Source organism: Bombina bombina, chromosome 6, assembly GCF_027579735.1.
Source record: "Bombina bombina isolate aBomBom1 chromosome 6, aBomBom1.pri, whole genome shotgun sequence".
Classification (NCBI taxonomy): domain Eukaryota; kingdom Metazoa; phylum Chordata; class Amphibia; order Anura; family Bombinatoridae; genus Bombina; species Bombina bombina.
The window spans coordinates 867,733,176-867,756,092 of record NC_069504.1 but is presented as its reverse complement, the minus strand read 5'-3'; the positions used below and the strand labels follow the sequence as shown (position 1 = coordinate 867,756,092).

At 39.7% G+C, this 22,917-nt stretch overlaps 1 long non-coding RNA gene across 1 annotated transcript in view; it reads right to left on the bottom strand.

Annotated features, from left to right (window-relative positions):
- Positions 1–18,335, bottom strand: part of LOC128663815 (uncharacterized) — a 30,183-nt gene extending 11,848 nt beyond the window's left edge. The window contains exon 1 of the long non-coding RNA XR_008402900.1: positions 18,315–18,335. This is a non-coding gene — a long non-coding RNA (uncharacterized LOC128663815). The remainder of the gene's footprint in view (positions 1–18,314) is intronic.
- Positions 18,336–22,917: the final 4,582 nt, after the last annotated feature.

Below are 22,917 nucleotides of genomic sequence, written 5' to 3'. Positions count from 1 at the left end.
TATATATACTGTATATGTATATATATTTATATATATATATATATATATGTGTGTGTATATACATACTTAAATACGTATGTACAATATTAAAAAAAAATTTGAATAATTCAATATCCATTTTGAACCAAATATGTCGCTACTTGCTATATTCCAAATTAGTCCTGCTCAGAAAAAAGAATATATTTACACTCTATACAATAATGTGCTAAAGAGAAATGTGCTTGTTTGTAGACAGTAATGAAATGATATCAATAAAGTTGGGAAAAATACGATTAGCCGCGTAATCGATGAATGTTAGTTAACACCAGTCCGATGTGCTTCGCCCCGTACTTGACGCGCATGTTTTTGACTGCTTTTTTGATACATAAGGAGATCGTATGCAGATACGAGGCTGTGATGTTTGCCGATGTTTGGCGAGCGTATTGACGCCCGCGAATGCAACATATTTGATGCTTTTATAATTCGGCCCCAAAGTCTTAGCGCCAATTATGCCTTACTCAAACAACTCTAATAACTAAACCATAACCAACCTACAAAAAACCTTAACCAGCCAATAACAAGTAACTAACTAAGTAGAATTACTATTAGTACTACTAACTAACTACTAATACAAACTACTAAACAAAGACTACCCCCCCATCTGATCCTGCAATCAAATATCAACGTAATTATCTATCTATATTTATCCATCCACAGATGGAGTCACCAGTGATTTACCAAGCCCAACAGTTTTATTGTATGACCTTGTGGACAAGAAAAACCAACATTCACCAGATGATGAGACATTTGTATGGTACAAAAAATTTCCCCATGCACATCTCTACCAAATATACTTAAGAAGATCCTTCCCTGTTATTCACCATCTGTCTTCAAATCATTTCAGAATTCAGAAAGAACCCAAAATGACAGTATAAAGCTGACTTCACCAGGAAGAAGGTAACTAGGATAGGTGGTGTAGCCTAAGCCCCCCGTAAGTTTAAAGGGACAGTCAACACTAACCGCTAGATTTAGAGTTCTGCGGCCAAAGGGGTGCATTAGCTACGTGTGCTTTTTTCCCCCCGCACCTTTTAAATACCGCTGGTATTTAGAGTTCACAGAAGGGCTGCGTTAGGCTCCAAAAAGGGAGCGCAGAGCATAATTTACCGCCACTGCAACTCTCAATACCAGCGGTGCTTACAGACGCAGCCAGCTTCAAAAACATGCTCGTGCACGATTTCCCCATAGGAAACAATGGGGCCGTTTGAGCTGAAAAAAAGTCTAACACCTGCAAAAAAGCAGCATTCAGCTCCTAATGCAGCCCCATTGTTTCCTATGGGGAAACACTCCCTAAGTCTGCACCTAACACCCTAACATGTACCCCGAGTCTAAACACCCCTAACCTTACACTTATTAACCCCTAATCTGCCGCCCCCACTATCGCTGACCCCTGCATATTATTATTAACCCCTAATCTGCCGCTCCGTACACCGCCGCAACCTACGTTATCCCTATGTACCCCTAATCTGCTGCCCCTAACACTGCCGTCCCCTATATTATATTTATTAACCCCTAATCTGCCGCCCCCAACGTCGCCGCTACCTACCTACAATTATTAACCCCTAATCTGCCGACCGGACCTCACCGCTACTATAATAAATGTATTAACCCCTAATCCGCCTCACTCCCGCCTCAATAACCCTATAATAAATAGTATTAACCCCTAATCTGCCCTCCCTAACATCACTGACACCTAACTTCAAGTATTAACCCCTAATCTGCCGACCGGACCTCGCCGCTACTCTAATAAATTTATTAACCCCTAAAGTCTAACCCTAACACTAACACCCCCCTAAGTTAAATATAATTTTTATCTAACGAAATAAATTAACTCTTATTAAATAAATTAATCCTATTTAAAGCTAAATACTTACCTGTAAAATAAACCCTAATATAGCTACAATATAAATTATAATTATATTGTAGCTATTTTAGGAATAATATTTATTTTACAGGCAACTTTTTATTTATTTTAACCAGGTACAATAGCTATTAAATAGTTAATAACTATTTAATAGCTACCTAGTTAAAATAATTACAAAATTACCTGTAAAATAAATCCTAACCTAAGTTACAATTAAACCTAACACTACACTATCAATAAATTAATTAAATAAAATACCTACAATTATCTACAATTAAACCTAACACTACACGATCAATAAATAAATTAAATACAAATAAATACACTAACTAAAGTACAAAAAATAAAAAAAGAACTAAGTTACAAAAAATAAAAAAATATTTACAAACATTATAAAAATATTACAACAATTTAAGCTAATTACACCTACTCTAAGCCCCCTAATAAAATAACAAAGCCCCCCAAAATAAAAAAATGCCCTACCCTATTCTAAAATAAAAATAGAAAAGCTCTTTTACCTTACAAGCCCTTAAAAGGGCCTTTTGCGGGGCATGCCCCAAAGAATTCTGCTCTTTTGCCTGTAAAAAAAAACATACAATACCCCCCCCAACATTACAACCCATTGTAATTTTAAATGACGTCATCCAAGATGGCATCCCTCGAATTCCAATTGGCTGATAGGATTCTATCAGCCAATCGGAATTAAGGTAGGAAAATTCTGATTGGCTGTTTGAATCAGCCAATCAGATTCAAATTCAATCCGATTGGCTGATCCAATCAGCCAATCAGATTGAGCTCTCATTCTATTGGCTGATCGGAACAGCCAATAGAATATGAGCTCAATATGATTGGCTGATTCCATCAGCATCCATCACCATGGATCTCTTCAGCCCCCGCTTGGGCTTGGATGAAGACTTCGAGCCTCCTCTGGACGGATCGGTGATACCCGGCGTGGTGAAGACAAGGTAGGAAGATCTTCAGGGGCTTAGTGTTAGGTTTATTTAAGGGGGGTTTGGGTTAAATTAGGGGTATGTGGGTGGTGGGTTGTAATGTTGGGGGGGGTATTGTATGTTTTTTTTACAGGCAAAAGAGCAGAATTCTTTGGGGCATGCCCCGCAAAAGGCCCTTTTAAGGGCTTGTAAGGTAAAAGAGCTTTTCTATTTTTATTTTAGAATAGGGTAGGACATTTTTTATTTTGGGGGGCTTTGTTATTTTATTAGGGGGCTTAGAGTAGGTGTAATTAGCTTAAAATTGTTGTAATATTTTTATAATGTTTGTAAATATTTTTTTATTTTTTGTAACTTATTTCTTTTTTATTTTTTGTAACTTAGTTCTTTTTTTATTTTTTGTACTTTAGTTAGTGTATTTATTTGTATTTAATTTATTTATTGATAGTGTAGTGTTAGGTTTAATTGTAGATAATTGTAGGTATTTTATTTAATTCATTTATTAATAGTGTAGTGTTAGGTTTAATTGTAACTTAGGTTAGTATTTATTTTACAGGTAATTTTGTAATTATTTTAACTAGGTAGCTATTAAATAGTTATTAACAATTTAATAGCTATTGTACCTGGTTAAAATAAATACAAAGTTGCCTGTAAAATAAATATAAATCCTAAAATAGCTAGAAAATAATTATTGTTTATATTGTAGCTATATTAGGGTTTATTTTACAGGTAAGTATTTAGCTTTAAATAGAATTAATTTATTTAATAAGAGTTAATTTATTTCGTTAGATAAAAATTATATTTAACTTAGGGGGGTGTTAGTGTTAGGGTTAGACTTAGCTTTAGGGGTTAATAAATTTATTATAGTAGCGGTGAGGTCCGGTCGGCAGATTAGGGGTTAATACTTGAAGTTAGGTGTCGGTGATGTTAGGGAGGGCAGATTAGGGGTTAATACTATTTATTATAGGGTTATTGAGGCGGAAGTGAGGCGGATTAGGGGTTAATACATTTATTAAAGTAGCAGTGAGGTCCGGTCGGCAGATTAGGGGTTAATAATTGTAGGTAGGTGGCGGCGACGTTGGAGGCGGCAGATTAGGGGTTAATAAATATTATGTAGGGGTCGGCGTTGTTAGGGGCAGAAGATTAGGGGTACATAGGGATAACGTAGGTTGCGGCGGTGTGCGGTCGGCAGATTAGGGGTTAAAATTTTTTATTAGAGTGGCGGCGATGTGGGGGGCCTCGGTTTAGGGGTATATAGGTAGTTTATGGGTGTTAGTGTACTTTAGAGCACAGTAGTTAAGAACTTTATGAACCGGCGTTAGCCCAGAAAGCTCTTAACTCCTGGCTTTTTGCTGCGGCTGGAGTCTTGTCGTTAGAGTTCTAACGCTCACTTCAGCCAGGACTCTAAATACCGGCGTTAGAAAGATCCCATTGAAAAGATAGGATACGCAAATGGCGTAGGGGGATCTGCGGTATGGAAAAGTCATGGCTGGAAAGTGAGCGTTAGACCCTTTCCTGATTGACTCTAAATACCAGCGGGCGGCCAAAACCAGCGTTAGGAGCCCCTAACGCTGGTTTTGACGGCTAACGCAGAACTCTAAATCTAGGCGTTAATTTGTTATTGTTTAAAAAGATAGATAATGCCTTTACTACCCATTCCCCAGCTTTACACAACCAACATTGTTATATTAATATACTTTATAACATTCAAACCTCTAAATTTCTGATTCTAAGCCACTACAGACAGCCTCTTATCACATGCTTTTTTATTTGCTGCTATTTCATGTGGGCCATATAGATAAACATTGTGCTCACGACCATTGAGTCAGCACAACGCAACACTAATTGGCTAAAATGCCAAAAGATAATAAATAAAAAGTTTTGTGATCAGGGGGCTGTCAGAAGATGCTTAGATACAAAGTAATCACAGAGGTAAAAAGTATATTAATATAAATGTGTTGGTTATGCAAAACTGGGGAATGGATAATAAAGGGATTATCTATCTTTATAAAACAATACAAATTCTGTAGACTGACCCTTTAAATTACAATTTAAATTACTAATAATATCTCCTTTTTCATTTTCATTCTCAAAATAAACCTTCCTATCCTTACATTAATGTAATTGCTACTTACTTGATCATTCACCTTAATGTAACCTGTAACCAATAACAAACCATTACTAACTCATTTATCTCATCTCTTCATTCTTCTTTTACAAACACGTACTAAAACCTTAACTAACCTACCTACCTCCTCCTGATCACACTAGGACATACTTACATAATTTACTAACTGGGTTTGTTTGTGATATGAAAGTGTGTGAATGTATATGAGTGAAATATCGCTCATATTCAAGTTCAATGTAAACGCAAATGCCAGAGCGCCATCACAATTTACGCTTGTCGGGTAAGTATGACTGTCAACCTCGCTTAAAGGACCAGTCAACACTGTAGATTTGCATAATCAACAAATGCAAGATAACAAGACAATGCAATAGCACTTAGTCTGAACTTCATGAGTAGTAGATTTTTTTTCTGATAATTTTAAAAGTTATGTCTTTTTCCACTCCCCCTGTACCATGTGACAGTCATCAGCCAATCATAAATGCATACACGTACCATGTGACAGCAATCAGCCATTCACAAATGCATACACACTTATTCTTGCACATGCTCAGTAGGAGCTGGTGACTCAAAAAGTTTAAATATAAAAAGTCTGTGCACATTTTGTTAATGGAAGTAAATTGGAAAGTTGTTTAAAATGGCATGCTCTATCTGAATAATGAAAGTTTAATTTTGATTGCGTGTCCCTTTAAGGGGTCGTGAGTTAAAAAAAAGTTGCTCTAAACGCAACATAAATTCCCTCATAAAACTTGATAAAAATTATAGACATAAATATTCAAAAATGTATTAGGATTCAAATGTATATTGTTTATGGTCATGTATTTGAATGCAAAGGGCTATAATATGTGTGTGTCTAAATAATTCCATAATAATCATTTATAATGTACTCTGTGTATTTACTAAATATTTCACATTCCAATATTCTCCACATATAGGACAATATTATTTTTATTGTAAGTACATTCTTCAATATTCAACACACAATGATAACAAGGGCACTATATAGGCAAGCTCCTCCTTGGTTTCAATTGTTTAAGATACTGTATTTAATTTTAGTATCTATATTTTATATTCCTTTGGGGAGTGGTGCTAGCATCTAATGCTGAACTTGCAGAAAAATTGGGATGTAATCCCTGGAAAGAAATGCTATATAGCACTCTCTGCCCAGACTGGGGTAGAGCCACTAATACATTTTAAAATGTAACCTTTATTTTTCACTTTAAAAAGAATGGGTGGACATGAACAAATTAAAATTTCTCTATCTCTAATGGCTGGTTGCAATTGTTTCAGGTTATTATCAAACTATTCAAGTAACCGGTTGATTCTCTAATACTTTTATATATCATTTTGTTAGATCAATCGGTACTCCATTGTATTTGTCAAATAAGGTTGATAAGAGCCTTGTAATAGGTGTTTATGGTATTTTGATGTCTCATATATTTTTTGAGGCTTGTATTGGTGTAGAATTGGTTGAAATCAAGCCTGAGTGACAGCAGGGATTATCAAGTTTTATTCACGTTTGTACATAGATCTTGGTTGTAGTTTAGTATTTTGAAATTCACTTTACTTTATTGTGTTGGTGTACAGATGCCCTGGTTTGGGTATCACTTATATTCAATATATCTGTAAATACCTATACCTGTATATCTATTTCTATAGATATATAGATATAGATATCTATTTTACATAAACATTATCACATATAAAAAATATAGATTTCATAATATATAAAAATTATATGTGAAGAACATAGGAATGTAAAATATGCATAACACGCTTTGTATTTTGGGCTTTAGGTCTAATGCGGTGTCATGTTAGCGTACATGAAAAACTGTAATCTTAAGGTGCGTTATAAGAATATTAAATATAAATTATTAAAAAATATTAATAATAATTATTTAAAATTATTATAGATAACGTAAAGTATTCGAAATAATTCATAGAATATTGCTATATTTTTAAGAGTATCTATAATACTGTGCTACATCTGCATCAAAATGCAAAGTACGTTACACATATTTTACATTCCAATGTTCTTCAAATGGAATTTTTCTAATTTTATATATATATATATCTATAGTAGTAGATATACAAGTATACAGGTATACATGTGTGCGTATGTGCGCAAGTGTATATGTGTGTATGTTTGTGCGTAATTGAATGTGTGCGTATGTTTGTGTGTAATTGTGAGTGTAGGTTTGTGTGCAATGGCATGTGTGTGTATATACACGTATGTACATGTGTGTGTCTAATTCCTTGTGTGTGAAAGTTTGTGCACAAATGAATGCTTTCACCCCTATGGGGCCAATTTATCAAGCACTGCTGCTCCATAACTTGTCCGCCTGCTCTGAGGCTGCGGACAGAAATCAACCCGATCGAATACGATCGGGTTGATTGACACCCCCTACTAGCGGCAGTGTTTGCTGTCGGCATTTATTGATGTGCAGCAGACATGATACGCTACTTCGTATCATGTCCGCTCGCACATTGATAAATTGGCCCCTATATGTGTAGGTAAACACTATGGGGCCGATTTATGAAGCGGCGGGCGGACATGATTCGCTGTGGCGTATCATGTCCGCCCAACATACGCTGTCGGCATTTATCATTGCACAAGCATTTCTGGTGAAGTGCTTGTGCAATGCCTCCCCCTGCATATTCAAGGCCAATCGACTGCTACCAGGGGGTGTCAATCATTCCGATTGTGGCGGACGAGTTAAGGAACAGCAGTCTTACGACCCATGCTCCTTAATTTTTGTTTTTGGTGAGCCTGAAGGCTCGCACGGAAACAGCTGCATTTGCAGCTTCATAAATCGGCCCCTGTAAGTTATTTGTTTTTTGTTTTTTAGTTTTTTTTGCAAGGCTTTATTTATATAATTCAAATGTAACATTACAGGAGCCACAAGACATTTAAGGCTGCAAACAGGTACATTATTTAGGCTGCTGAGTAACAATTAAAAGTCTTTATGGTGTTTTTTCGATTTTCCTTGAGGCCTCATGTAGCTGGAAAGTCCCATATGCCTGTTGTGATATTTCACTATCTTCGCCCAACCTAGTATGGGGGTTGGCTTCAGAACAGATAAACATGTTCCTGTAAATTGTTTCTACCTTGCAGATTTTGTTTTTAATTTTTACATTTCCTATTGAAACTTAAATCATTGACTTTGGTGAATAGATATAAACATAACAATAACAGTGATTACAGTTTGGTTCCTACACAGGTAGGGGGGGTGCTTAAGGAGGGGAGGTGGGGGGGGAAGAGGGGAGGAGGGGAAGGAGTCCGGTTATGAGGGGGGGGGAGGATACATCATATTGGAGAGGGGAGGGAGGGGGAGGAAGGGAATGAAGTAAGATGGGGGGGTGGAGGGGGGATAAGATGACTTATGGACCGCCACGGGTGGGAGCGATTAAAGCCCCATGTTGGGGTTTATGACTGTGTATATGTTATTTGTGGGGAGGGCTAGGGGTAGGGAGGTTTGTTCAAATTGGAGTGTCTTTCCACGTTAGATACATGTATTCATGTAGGTCAGGTCTCCCTATCTTGATGTAGTGGTATCTTTCAAGCTGTAGGTGTGCAGTAGCAAGGCTTTCTCATTCTAGTATGGAGGGTATTGACTGGGTATTCCATTTCTTGGGTATTAGAGCTTTAGCTCCATTGATCATGGTAAGGAATAGGGACCTGTCATGTTGGTGGTTGAATTCCGGGAGGTCTAAATAGAGTAGGATAGAGGCTGTTGGTTGTATAGAAAGATGGAGTTTCCCGTTAATTTTAGCAAACACCTCATTCCAGAAGTCCCTTATTTTGGGGCAGTCCCACCATATGTGTAACATGGTGCCTTCTGCCCCACAGCCTCTCCAGCATTTTCCCGTTGTGTTGGGGTATATCTTTTTTATTCTGTAAGGGGTTAAGTACCATCTACTTAGGAATTTATATTGGATTTCCTGGGTTCTAGCTGAAACTGAACATTTTTTTGTTATGTCAAAGGCTCTATGCCATGTTTTGGGTTCGTATTCCCGTCCAAACTCCCTGTGCCACCCCTGTGTGAACATAGGGAGGTCTTGTAGGCAGCCACTTTGTAGGGTGGTGTAAAGTTGAGAGATCAGGTGCTTAGGTGGAGTGTTTAGAGTGCAGAGATTTTCAAAGGGTGTAAGTGTTCTGAATAGTGATGTTTTGTGCCTGTGTGTTGACACATAGTGTAAGAGCTGTGCACAATGGAACCAAGAGGCAAAAAGATCTGGGTCCCAGTCTCTAAGGTCTTGATGTGATTTGAGTCTATTATTGGAAAAAGCATTATTTATCGACAGTTTATTTAGAGGCGGGTTTTCCCCGTCCTGTCTCGCAGGAGTTTGAATGTTTGTGGCTGGATTACCTCTAATCGGGGTAAGTGGAGATGTCGGGGATGAGATGTGAGCTTGGGTGGCCGTTATCTTGTCCTATACTGTCATAGTCTCTTTAAGAAGCGGGTATAGTTGTAGATGTGCGGGACGGTATTTATGTGGGATCCACGCCATGGATCCCACGTTAGAGTATTGGAGGATATCTGAGTCTAGTCTTATCCACGCTTTGTGGGCAAGGTTTTGGCACCACTCCACTATGTGCTGTAGTGAAACAGCTTGGCTGTAGGTGTGTAGGTTGGGTAAGCCTGTCCCTCCCTGTGATCGGGGTCTGTATAAGGTGTTCCTGTTTATTCTGGCTTTGATTCCCTGCCATACAAAATCCTCCATAGCTTTTTGGATGTGGTGAATGTGTGGGGTAGCTGGTGGTAATGGGATAGTTTGAAGGATATATAGAATGCGGGGCAAGACATTCATTTTTACTATATTAATTCTACCTATCCATGAAAAGGATTTTTTCTGCCACCCTGAGAGGTCTGCAATTATTTCCTCTTTGATTTTTTTGTAGTTAGCCTCTGTGGTTTCGGACAGGGTCTGTCTGATAATGATCCCCAGGTACCGGAGTTCCTTACGCACAACTCTAAGAGGGCAAGTGTTAACTATGCGGTTGAAATTATCATTTGACTCATTGATATTAAGAAGCTCGGATTTATTGAGGTTTAGATGGAAGTTGGAGACAGCACCGTATTGCTCCATTTCCCTCAGCACCTCAGGCAAGGAGTGTAGTGTATTTGTAAGTGTGATTAGTATGTCGTCCGCGTACATAGCTAGTTTGTACTCAGTGTTATGTACCACAATGCCTGAGATAGCTGGATTCAACCTAATTTTACTAGCTAGGGGTTCTATTGAGATAGCAAACAGGACGGGGGAGAGCGGGCATCCCTGCCTGGTCCCATTCGAAATTGAGAATGAGTCTGATAGGACTCCGTTTACATAAACCTTGGCGTTTGGGGTGGAATATAGGGGGGAGATCCATCCCATAATTCCAGGGCCGGAGTTCATTTTCTGAAGCGTGGAAAGCATGAACGACCAATTAACTCGGTCAAACGCCCGCGTCTGTTGAGAGGAGGGAGAGAGGGACAGATGTTGTTTTGGCATATGAGATCAGCTGGATAACTTTAAGCGTGTTATCTCTTGCCTCTCTGTGTGGGATGAAACCCTTCTGGTCAGTTGAGATCAATTGTGGTAGGAATTTATTGATTCTGTTTGCTATTAGTTTGGCCAATATTTTGATATCAGAGTTTAGAAGGGAGATTGGGTGGAAGTTTTCTAGTTTAGTAGGAGGTTTGCCAGGTTTAGGTAGTACTACTATGTGTGCTTGTAACATGGAACCAGGCAGGGACGCCGTCCCTTGGGTTGCGTTTAATATGTCTAGTAGGTGGGAGGTGAGTATGGGGGCAAATTTCTTGTAATATTTGGAGTTTAGGCCGTCTGGGCCAGGGCTTTTACCTGATGGTAAATTTTTTTATGGTTTGTAGAATTTCAGTAATAGTAAAGGGTTCATCTAGTGAGGCCTTATCGTTTTCTGAAAGAGACGGCAACTCCACCTTCGACAGGTAATCCTGTATCTGAGGTGTGTCTTCTCTACCATTCTGTGAACCTGTTGAACTGACTACGCTCGAGTGGATGTTATAGAGTGATTCATAGTATTCCCTGAATGTGTTTGCTATACTTTTCACGTCGTGGTGGGTGTTGTTGTCTGAGTCTTTGATCTCATGAATGTACGTTTTGAGCTTCTTACGTGCAAGGGCTCTGGCTAGTAGTTTGCCTGCTTTGTCGCCTTGCTCATAAAATGTTTGGTTCAGGAAAAGTGCCTTTTTTTGTTTTTCTGTATCTAGATGAATTGATAAATCTGTTTTGGCCTGTGTCAGGTCTGCCAGGAGAGTGGTGTTTGTGGGACTGTTTTTATGTTGGTGTTCTAAATGAGATATTCTAGTTAGTAAGGAGTGGAGTCTTTCTCTTTTTAGTCTATTCTGTCTAGCCCTTATTTTTATGAGTTTCCCCTGGATTACGCATTTGTGCGCTTCCCATATGGTGGATGATGGTAGAGTGTCTGTTTTGTTTAGATGAAAATATTCTTGAAGTGATGTGGTGAGGTCTGCCACTATGACAGGGTCATCTAGCAGTGTGTCATCAAGTTTCCACACATGGGCTGGTATCGGGGATTCTGGCCAGTGAATCGTGCAAGAGACGGGGGCGTGATCTGACCATGTGATATTCCATATGGTGCAGTCCGATATGGTAGTAAGGCCTAATGTAACCGTGTAGATGTAATCTATTCTAGTGTATTTATTGTGGGGATGGGAGTAGAAGGTAAAATCCTTAGTATTTGGATGCGTAACTCGCCATACATTGTGTACTACCACCTCCTTCAAGTATTGTGTTATCAGTTTTAACGTCCTAGGTGTTATGCTGGAGGAGCCATCGGAGGTATCAAGACTGGGATCTATTGGGATATTGAAGTCTCCCCCGATAAAGAGTGCACCTTTTTGTATTTCAAGGATTTTTTGCGTCATCCGTTTAAGGAATTGGGCTTGTGCTGTGTTGGGAAAGTAGAGATTTATTAATGTTACTGGTCTGTTAAATAAGAGGCCTACAATCATGATGCAACGGCCTTCGGGGGCTTTTTCAATTTGTATAGGGCTGAAGGGGATTTTCTTGTGGAATAGGATGCCCACTCCTCCCTTTTTGGTTGGCCCTGATGCGAAATATGCTTGGGTGTAGTGCTTTTGGAACCATTTAGGTTCGTGGCCCTTTCTAAAGTGAGTTTCTTGGAGGAAATTATGTCTCCTCTCATTCTTTGGAGTTCGGTGAGTGCTATCGCCCTTTTATTTGGGCTATTCAGGCCTTTTACATTGACTGTGATCAGTTCTATACCCTGGGGCAGGGAGTGCGTCTTACGGGCTGACATTGCGTCAGTTGATGGCAGCTAGTTAAGGCAAATGTGCAGTTGGTTTTAAAGGGAGGGATTGGATGGGACTGGGAAGACAGTAGAACGTCAACTGAATTGTAGAATAGGACCTAGGTGCGGGTTAGATGGGGGTGAGGATGGGCTTGTCTCCACCCGTGGCGGTCAATCCTGAAAGGGAAGAAATCCGTGTAGTGCAATATAACAGCAAAGACAATCAAATTAAACAAATCAGATCAGGAAAAACAAAAAACAGTTAAACAGTAACCATAAACTTTCTAGGGGAAGAGGCCCTAGTTCCTTGCCAATGAACTTAATGTTTATGTGAGGTTATGGGTTTGAAGAGTGAATGTGTGTATAAGATCAGCCGTAGCAGTGTGTGTGGGGTGAACATGTTTGTGGGTAGTGTGTGTAGGTATTGCAGCTGGTCCATGTGTGTGTTGAGTCTCTTTCTACTCTTTATTCTTAAACCAGTGGGTGCCGTGACTCATGCGTGTAAGCACATTGTTAGTATATGTAGGAACATGGTACAGAACATCTCAACATGAATTAACAGGCAAATATAATTTCAACTTATCTTATTATAAGGAGGATGGGGTTATCATCCAGGACTCCAGGAGGTTATAAATCTTACTTAGTCTGAAATAGTCTCTAAGCAAAGAGTTCATATTTCTTCAGATCAGGTTATGTTAGAGGACCAGACCGGTTCTACCCATTCCTATTAATGGGGTTGTTCCTTTTTTTGGTGGTTATGTTACTCCAGCTACAGTGTGTCGTCAGCAGCTGATTCTTCTGCAGTGGCAGGAGGATTTTGTAGGTGCTCCAGTGCCAGGGGTAACTTTATTGATAAATTAAGAGAATTGTTGAAAGATGGTAGATCGTCTAGAGAGCGGAACACCGAGGTGGTGTTGTTTTTTGTGGCTACTATGCATGTGGGAAAACCCCACCTGTAGGGGATGCCAAATTTCAAGTCTTTTCTTTTTTGTAGAGTAGCAGGGCATATGTCTGAGTATATCTGGATTTCTATTCCTGCGTGTGTGAGAGGGGAAGTGTTCCTTGCCCCTTTAAGTATCTCTTCTTTATCTTTGAATGATAGCAGTTTTACTATCACGTCTCTCGGCGGTGCTTTAGCTGGAGGTCTCGGGCGCAGGGCACGATGGGCCCTTTCAATCGGTACCTCTGGTGCTGGTGGTGTATTTTTTGCTGTCCAGAAGAGGCTTTGTAGGTGCCCCTGCAGAGCATCTGGAGGTATTGATTCAGGAATTCCTCGGATCCGCAGGTTGTTCCTGCGGCTCCTGTTTTCCAAATCTTCCATTCTCTCCATTAGGTTGTGTAACATATCTGCATGCAATTGGGTGCTGTCTGATTGAGACCGCAGTTCTGACTGCTGAATATCCTGTTTCTTTTCTATGGTTAGGACTTTGTGTTCTAGAACTGTAATATCTTTCTTAAATTCGTTAAACATGTCTTTTACTTCCTGCATAGCCTCTCTTATATCTTCTCTAGAGGCAAAATATTTTAGATAATTTTTAGTGACCTGTTGAGAGGTATCTGAGTAGCCCAAGGTAGTTTGAGTTTTGTTTCCTGTCTGTGTTTGATAGATGGTTCACCTGATGGCTTTGGGACAGGTTCAGCTGGTTTTAAATAATTGCTCATAGTAGAGGTTTTAAAGTCTTTGTTCATTTTAGTGAGCCTTTTGTTGGGCATTTCAGGCTGCATGGGTTCTGTATGTCTTCTGATAATTCCTTTATCTTTTATTTATATGTTTTGCCCTAAAGAAGAGTGATGTTTCCTTTTTCTGTTTGCTAAATAACAAGTAGCCCTGCAGGAAACTTTTTTATCTGTGTCACTATTACTGCCTTATGAGAATGGCTCCTGACCTAAGGGATCTCAATGAGGGTGCCTTAATCTGTAGCACAGTGGTACACTGGTAGAGTGATAGTAATAGCACTGTTCTGCTTTTAGTAATGCAATAACAACAGGGGGACCTTTGGAGTATATTAGGCCTTTTGACTGTTTTAATGACTGATTATTTTTTGTATTGCTTTAAGTCTTCAAGGCTAGCTTTCTTCCTCAAGCTTTTAAAATTGACTAACCTTCTGTTAATATTTTACCCCCTGTTACCGCTCCGTGTCTTGTGGGGTTGCCTGCCTGCCAGCTAGTGTGAGGTACTGGTCTTGCAGATCCCGGACTTGGCGGGTCTCAGTGATGGCCAATCTGGCCGTGCGTATGATCGGGCAGTGGTGCGTGGGAGGGGGATCACCTACCAGAAGTGCTCCGGGTCTTGCTCCGGTTACTCCCCGCTTAGTGTTCCATGAACTCTGGAATCTCCCTGAGGGCCCGCGCGCGGGTGAAGTTCCGGCTCTGGCGGTCAGTGCGCTAAAGGTTAGACCTGCAGGGATTACAGTCTGCCTTGCTGCTTTTTCTCCGTTTCCAGAGCGGTGTCGGGGGTTTCTTTTCCAAGGTCAGTGTTATAGCTGATATCCGGCGCCTGTAGATGGGTAGGCATTGTTGCGCAGATGAGTCTTTTCTGTGCTGATCTGAATGTGCGTGTGTTCTTTCTCCAGGAAGTTACCCCAAAGTGCTTGAGGATATCTTTGTGTTAGCTACAGCTGAAATTTGGGTTAGGGGTATTATTTATTCACCCAGTTATGGTCGGCAAGTGAACTAGGGCATCAGAGCTATTTCTTCAAGCAGCCATATTCCTGTGTGGCCAAGCTCCGCCCCCGTAAGTTATTTGTTTTTATACATGATTATTATTGTTTTTTGGGGTATTTTACCTTCTGAACATTACATATGAGTACGCCTGTCACAATTGTTTGACATTTTAATTATGATCAATCCTAAGATTTATATTTATCACATTTTTATAAGTACACATTTTTATTAGATGTGAATTTGGGCTATTTTTTTTTGCATTTTTCATGTATACACATACACATTGACAGAGTGCACTTGGGTTGTAGGATGTATTGTGATGTAATAAGGGGGTCTCCATGTGATTGGTGGGGAGGGATTTATCTACACTAGTGTTTAAGCCTGAAGAAACAGAGTGCAGCTAAGAAACATGTTAAAGAAGAAAAGAAGGTCTTACAAATTTCCATTTATTACCTATTGGAGCTAATCAATAGCTTTTACATAGGTTTACATATGTTTGGACATAGGTATCCGGTGATAGCGTACTGTTAAACCAAGCCTTCTTGTCGCAGTGTTTTTGTGGCTGGTGGTGACCACTGGTGAGCTTGTCGGGTAGCTCTGAGGTCCTGCTCAGCATTGTTATCACTCATCTAAGAGCTTTCTCATCAATAGAATCTTCTGACTTACATAACACGTTAGCTTTAGTGCTGGGTTACGTAGACGAATTAGAGTTAGGGGGGTAATGCTATTTAACAATAAAAAGAAAAAAACACTGTTTAGAAATCGGTGAAAATTTGATGTAGTGCCACAAGGTGGTAATTCACATTTAAAGAAGAAAAGAAGGTCTTACAAATTTCCATTTATTACCTATTGGAGCTAATCAATAGCCTTTACCCTTGAAATACATAAGAAATTATTTCTACCTCCAAACCTGCATCACAATTCCGAAACTTGTGACCTTTATACTAGGGTGACCAGATGTCACCGATTTCTGGGGACAGTCACCGGATTGAGGAGACTGTCCTCGGACAAATCCTGCCCCTGTAAATGTCCCTGGGAAGACGGTCTGCATCCACATCTGCGTCCGCTCCTGTTGCAGCCAAGTGCTGGGAGGAAGTGATTTTTCACCTAATTATGTCACTTCCTCCCAGCGTTCGAGGGAGGGAAGAGCGGAGCTCCTGACGAGGCGACGACCAGATAAGTGCATGGGAAGAGGGAGGGGGGATTGCACATGAAAGAATATAGTGTATATATACAGAACAAGGCTAGCTGAGTGGAATTGTAAACAACAGTGATGAAGATTTGGTGGGTAGCCATCACTCCTTCCTTTATCACACAACCTTCTAAATTAAAAAAAAACAAAAAGAAGAAGGCGCTCCAATGTTGCAGTGAAATTTTCTTTCTTTCCCATAAAATCCCCGGCCCTCAACTGTAGGTGGGTACTCACAATAGGAGCGCACTATAATGCAGTTCTATTCACGCAGGCTGGATTGATTAGAGCCCACCAGCTAGCTCCCACAGGATTCCAAGAGACCTCAAATCTGGAATGCAGGGATAGAAAACAAGGGAAGGGAACAAAAAGGACTCCAATCGTGCAGATGCTCACTAAAGTATTTAGGCACCCAAAGGTAGAACCCACTATAAATGGATACTCACATAGGCAGCACACTATAATACAGTGCAAGTTGTGCAGGCTGGTATATCAGAGTTCACCAGCTAACTCACTCCAGTATGCAAGATCCACAGTCCACCAGAGTAAACAATTCCCTCCAAAAAGCTCACAAACCAAATAATGTTAAATTAAAATATCCCAAGATTTGACATATGATTTATTAAAAAATAAAGTATTAAAAACAATACAAAAACCTTTTCTGCTACGCGTTTCAAGGTGCTAGTGGCACCCTTTCATCAGGCAGTGATCCATCCAGGTGGAGAAGTCTTCTTCCATCAAGGTGGTGATATCTTCATCTATCCAGGTGGCGATGTCTTCTTCCATACAGGCGGAGCCATCTTGAAGCCAGCCGACGTGGAACATAGTCTTCATATGGTCGCCGCAGTACACTAAAGCTTCAATGCAAGGGACGCGATTCAAGATGGTGTCCCTTGCATTCCTATTGGCTGATTTGAGTCTTAAATTCAAATCAGCCAATAGGAGGCAAGCTTCTGAAATCCTATTGGCTGTTGAAAACAACCAATAGGATGAGAGTTACTGAAATCCTATAACAGGGAGGAACACAATCAAAGTGTAAACAGGAGGTGAAATCCTAAGTCATTTACATATATATGTAGTTTCTTATAAAATTAGGTGCTCTAGAAAATAAAAAGAAGTATAACAGAGATCATGACAGTAACCTAGGAATAACATATATAAGACAAAGTAGAATATTAGTAGGACCCAAACAGGTACAAAGGAAAATGGGCTATATGCGTGCAAAATGCAAGCAAGTTGTCTACTCATCTGGGCAACAGCGTTTTTCAAAAATGTACAGTACCTGCTATATATATATATATATATATATATATATATATATATATATATATATATATATAAAGTACTTCTAGCAGTCCTCCTAGGTCGCTTTGACCATAACACACCAACAACATATATGAATATACAAAAATAAGCATTTTACACATTGTTAAGAAAGCCAGCAAACCATTCAGTTACCACAAAATCTAAAATGAACAGATCCCTGGAAAACCTATAAGTGGAATCCAGCCTTTTCTGATATAACGGTTACAGATCACCTTCATTGGAGCCATGAAAAAAAAGGAGATTCACCCATAACTCATCTAAGCGGTCCGGTGTATAATTCATTCAGGATCTACTGTATTGCTGCCAAACTGCATGGCTGATATGGTGACATGTCATTGCTAACCTATACCCATCCTCCATATCTGTACCTCAAGCCCGAGATATGCCGTTTCGTTATTCGCCTCAAAGATTTTATGCCAGGGGAGATGAAGTAAGTAACGCTGCCTCCATGTAAGAGAGAGTTGTTGCGATGCTGTCTTTATTTTTAGGCCCATTAGAGAAAAGCTGTGGACGTCCAAATGGCGGTTAGTGCTAATACCGTCAAAGCAGTTTGGGATCACTCGAGACCCTTGGCTTTCCTTGTTTCCCGGAACATCTATTTGGGTAAGATCCTCTCCTGTTTGGTTCTTTAGGACCGCGCTTTTAAAAGGAAGCTCAGTGTTGATCCCCTCAGCCTCACAATATATCTGTAAGGAAAATTCCATTTACCCTTACACTGTACCTTTAAGGGGACTCCTCCTTCTCCCTATAAAAATCACAGCCTGCCTACCTTTGTTGCTGGATTATTGAAGTTGTTTAGCAATTCATGCAGCAACACACAACTAGCCTACAAACTTAGAAGTTAGCTCATGCTTCTCCTTACTAACCTGTGTTTAATTTTAGTACTCTGAGTTCCACCGCCGCTTGTCCCGTGCTGGCTCTCCTCTCACAGCCGAACTGACACAGACGCGAGGAGCTGCGGTTACGTCATTAGCTACCGCCGGCTCCTGTCAGTATCGTCTCACTCACTCTCTGAAGCCGGGAGTTTGCGGATAACCTCCGAACAGCATTCAGCTCCTACTAACAACCACCGGGACTTCCAACTGCTCGAGTGAGGCTGATAAGGTATGAACTTGCAAATCCTTTTTTGCCTACTGTAATCACTCTGCCTTCTTTGTTACTCCGGATTGCAGCTGATCCCATATAGGCAATAGTAAGTCACCGTGACAACCTGGGGAATTTCCTACTAAGCAGGGTTGAAATTGTGGCACATAAACTTATTTTGTTTAAAAGGTTATATGTGAAATTTATTAAGTCAAACTACAACTTGTGATACATTGTTGATAGATTCTTGAACAGAACCTTACATAATAATCCAGCCAGAAATATTAAACAGGACTTCTCATACTCGGATCAAAGTTTGGTCATTTATTTACTCAGGTCCTGTTATTTATACATCAGGAAATGGAGCCAACCACTATGGCAGATCATTTAAAAAGCCTGTCTGACAGGGTTGATCACCTAACTAACTCATTTCGAGAATTGCAGGTAGAGAATCAGGCTCTAAAAGCCTGTCTCAGAGAAACATTAGCAGCCAAACCTGCTACAACAGAACATTCTCCTGAACCTGCTGTATCAACTCCTGAAAGGTTCTCTGGTAATAGAGCACAGTTTAGAGAATTCAGGAATTCCTGCTTACTCATGTTTCAACTTAAACCCAAATCCTATGCCACAGAAAGAACCAGAGTACTAACTGTAATCTCTTACCTTAGAGGAGAGCCAAGGGCATGGGCAGATGCCTTCTTTGAAAAGGAAGACCCTATCTTGGGTTCGTTAGAAGTTTTTTTTTCTGAGATGTCAACTCTCTATGATCATCCTTACAAACAGATATCCTCAGAAAATAACTTGCGTGCTCTAAAACATACCAAAAACCCGGTTGAAAATTATATCACCCAATTCAAGATTTATGCAAGAGATGCTATGTGGAATGAAATTTCACTCAAAAATCAATTTCGTCTAGGTTTAAGTGAAGAGCTTAAGGACGAGATATCACGCATAGGGGTACCTGAGACCCTGGAAGAATTCTATACAGTCGCTATCTCCATAGACAGGCATCTCAGAGAGCGACGTAGCGAGAGATTGGGTGTTACAAAAAAGCTGTCTGTATTACCTACTACTGCTACAAAGGACCTGCCACAACCTATGGAGATAGGGTTCATTAAAGGTCCCCTATCTGCACAGGAAAAAACTAGAAGGAAGAATTTATACCTATGTTTATATTGAGCATCCCCTAAACATGAGGTAAAAGACTGCCCCCAACTGGCAAGGCAAAAATTAGGTAAGAATTCACAACCTCAACTCAGTTTTTTTTTCTAAGCTTGTTTCTACCTCCTATCTCACAATCCCTGTCATTTTACAGTGGGAATCCTGCAAGATCCAGACGACAGCCCTAATTGATACCGGATCTTGCGGAAACTTCATTGACATGAAATTTGTGAAAAATAATAAAATATCTATGATTTCAAAGCAAATTCCAGTCTCTGTCAAAGTCATTGATGGTAGTATTTTATCAAGTGGGCCTCTCACACACCAGACAATACCTTTGACTATACACACAGACAAACATAACTCTGATATTATATCACTAGATGTTATTTCTTCCCCTATGTTCAGGGTAATCCTAGGCATAAATTGGTTGAGGTTCCACAAACCACTGATAGATTGGGCACACTTAACCAATTTTTTTCCCGATCACGTAGAAAGAGCACAGCCATCTAACAGCTCTATTCTCCTCTCTGTAACTAACAACGAATACCACATACCCTTTGAATATCATGAATTCAGAGATGTATTCGATAAGACTGAAGCAGAATCTCTTCCACCTCATAGGGCCTACGATTGCCCCATAGATCTGCTTCCAGGGGTATCAATACCTTTTGGACACCTTTACCCACTCTCTAAACCAGAATTAGAGCATTTAAAGGTTTACATTGATGACAATCTTAAAAAAGGGTTCATAAGACCCAGTACCTCCCCTGCCGGTGCAGGTATGTTTTTTGTGACCAATAAGGATGGTACCCTCAGGCCTATAATAGATTATAGAGAGTTGAACAAACGCACTAAGAAAAACAGATATCCCCTTCCATTAATCCCGGAATTAATAGAAAGATTACGAGGTTCCTCGTTTTTCACCAAGTTGGATCTCAGAGGAGCTTACAATCTTATCAGAATAAGAGCTGGGGATGAATGGCTTACAGCATTTAGGACTAGATACGGTCTTTATGAATATACTGTAATGCCATTCGGATTGTGTAACGCCCCAGCTACATTCCAATGTTTTATAAATGACATCTTCAGGGACATACTGGATGTTTATGTAATAGTTTATTTAGATGACATTCTGATTTACTCCTCTGATTTGACCCAACACAGAAATCATGTCAAGGAAGTTTTACTCAGGTTAAGGCACAATAAACTATATGCTAAACCCGAAAAATGCATATTCGAAGCAAAAAATATAACCTTCTTGGGTTACAATATCACGGAACAAGGTGTATCAATGGATAACAAAAAAGTTTGTGCAATACTTGAGTGGCCCACTCTCTCCTCCAGGAAAGATGTACAACGCTTCCTGGGATTCTCTAGCTTCTATAGGAAGTTTATCCCAGGATTCGCTGCTATCAGTAAACCTCTCACAGATCTAATTAAACTACAAACTAACTTTTCCTGGACTTCCCAAGCTCAAGAAGCCTTTGACTTCCTAAAACAGAAGTTCTCCTCAGAACCCATCCTGAGATATCCCAATCTAAATCATCAGTTTGTTTTGGAAGTCGATGCCTCGGAATACGCTATAGGGGCTATCCTATCCCAAAGGCCCTCTTGTAAGGAACCTCTTCATCCAGTCGCCTACTACTCAAGAGTTCTCCAACCAGCCGAGAGGAACTACCCTGTAGGGGAGAAGGAGTTGCTAGCGATTAAAAGTTCATTTGATCACTGGCGACATCTTCTAGAGGGTAAAAGTAGGAATAGAGGCGCCAATGGTGCAGGTAAATGGTGGTACAGGTATCACTAATAGCCCAGTGTACACAGGGTACTCACATTTATGGAAGGCACTCACTTGTACCTATAGAGACAGGCTGGATTTTAGCAGCAATCCAGCTAGCTGATCCAGGGTGAGCTGGCTGGTTCGTGGGTGTGTAGAGTGTTGGTACTCTAAAGTAGCATAGCAGGGCGGTACCATATATAACACTGAGAGTGGATTTATATAAAATAAATGAATTTATTTAAAACATATAAAAAGGTTTACCACTCAAAGAATATAATTGGTACATCAGGAGTACATGCGACGCGTTTCTCAGTTAAAAATGGTATTTTAGTGGCCGATATTTGATGGTAACTAATGTTCGTCAATACTGTGTTCTAATTGGATGTCCCAGCCGTCAATCATCATGTATTAGTCGGACCTGTGCTACTTGCTTCTGATTCGTCTATTTAGCCGTCAATACTGTGTTCTAATTGGATGTCCCAGCCGTCAATCATCATGTATTAGTCGAACCTGTGCTACTCGCTTATGATTCGTCTATGTAGCCGTCAGTCAGAGATTCTGGTCACTTGTTGCTAGTAAGTGTAGTGTCCAATGGATAGGCTAATTTCAGGCGTGCCCCCATTTTGCTGTCCTTAATAGTACACTACAGTGTGCGCCCATCGAGGGAATCTTATTGGTTACTGCGTAATGTTTGTAACCGGTGTATCCCATTGGTTCTAATGCAGGTTGTTGTATTGAACAGGGATCATTATTGGTCAGCGGGTAATGTCAACAAAGAGCCCTATTGGTCAGCGGGTAATGTCAACAAAGAGCCCTATTGGTTAGTGCCCCGGAAAATATCGGTATCTACAAAATGATATTGTTAGATCTGTGAATGGATCTGAATATATATAAATACAAATAGAGTGAATAATCTAATGATCAACGTTATTTAAGCAGTGATCGTATAAATAAATGGCGCAATAAATTTGCTAAAGTTAAGTTAATTTAATAAGTGATATGTGTGTGGAAGATAAGAAGAAAAGACAAAGTAAAAATATTTTTTGGCACATTATTTGTGCATCCATAACATCGATGAATACAGATGGCTGTAATTGAGGTATAAGTGATGCGTGAACCTCATAATCATATATGTATAGTCACCATTTAATTCATAAAACACCTACAATCAGATTAGAATCTATGTGATGTAAAGACCCATAGTGGGTTGTGCTAGTGTAATTAAATCTTACATATGAAGATGCTAGTGTTCTATTAAAAGGGTATAATGTGTAAGTGAAAGTGATCATTTTTGTATGAATATAGTGCACCAATAGGAGCCTATTGTTTGGTCAGTGAAACATAAACACTGTAAGTGTAAATTATATTAATATAATACATTTATCAGATCACACGTATCCAGTCTATGAGTCATGAGGTATATTAATATAATACATTTATCCAAT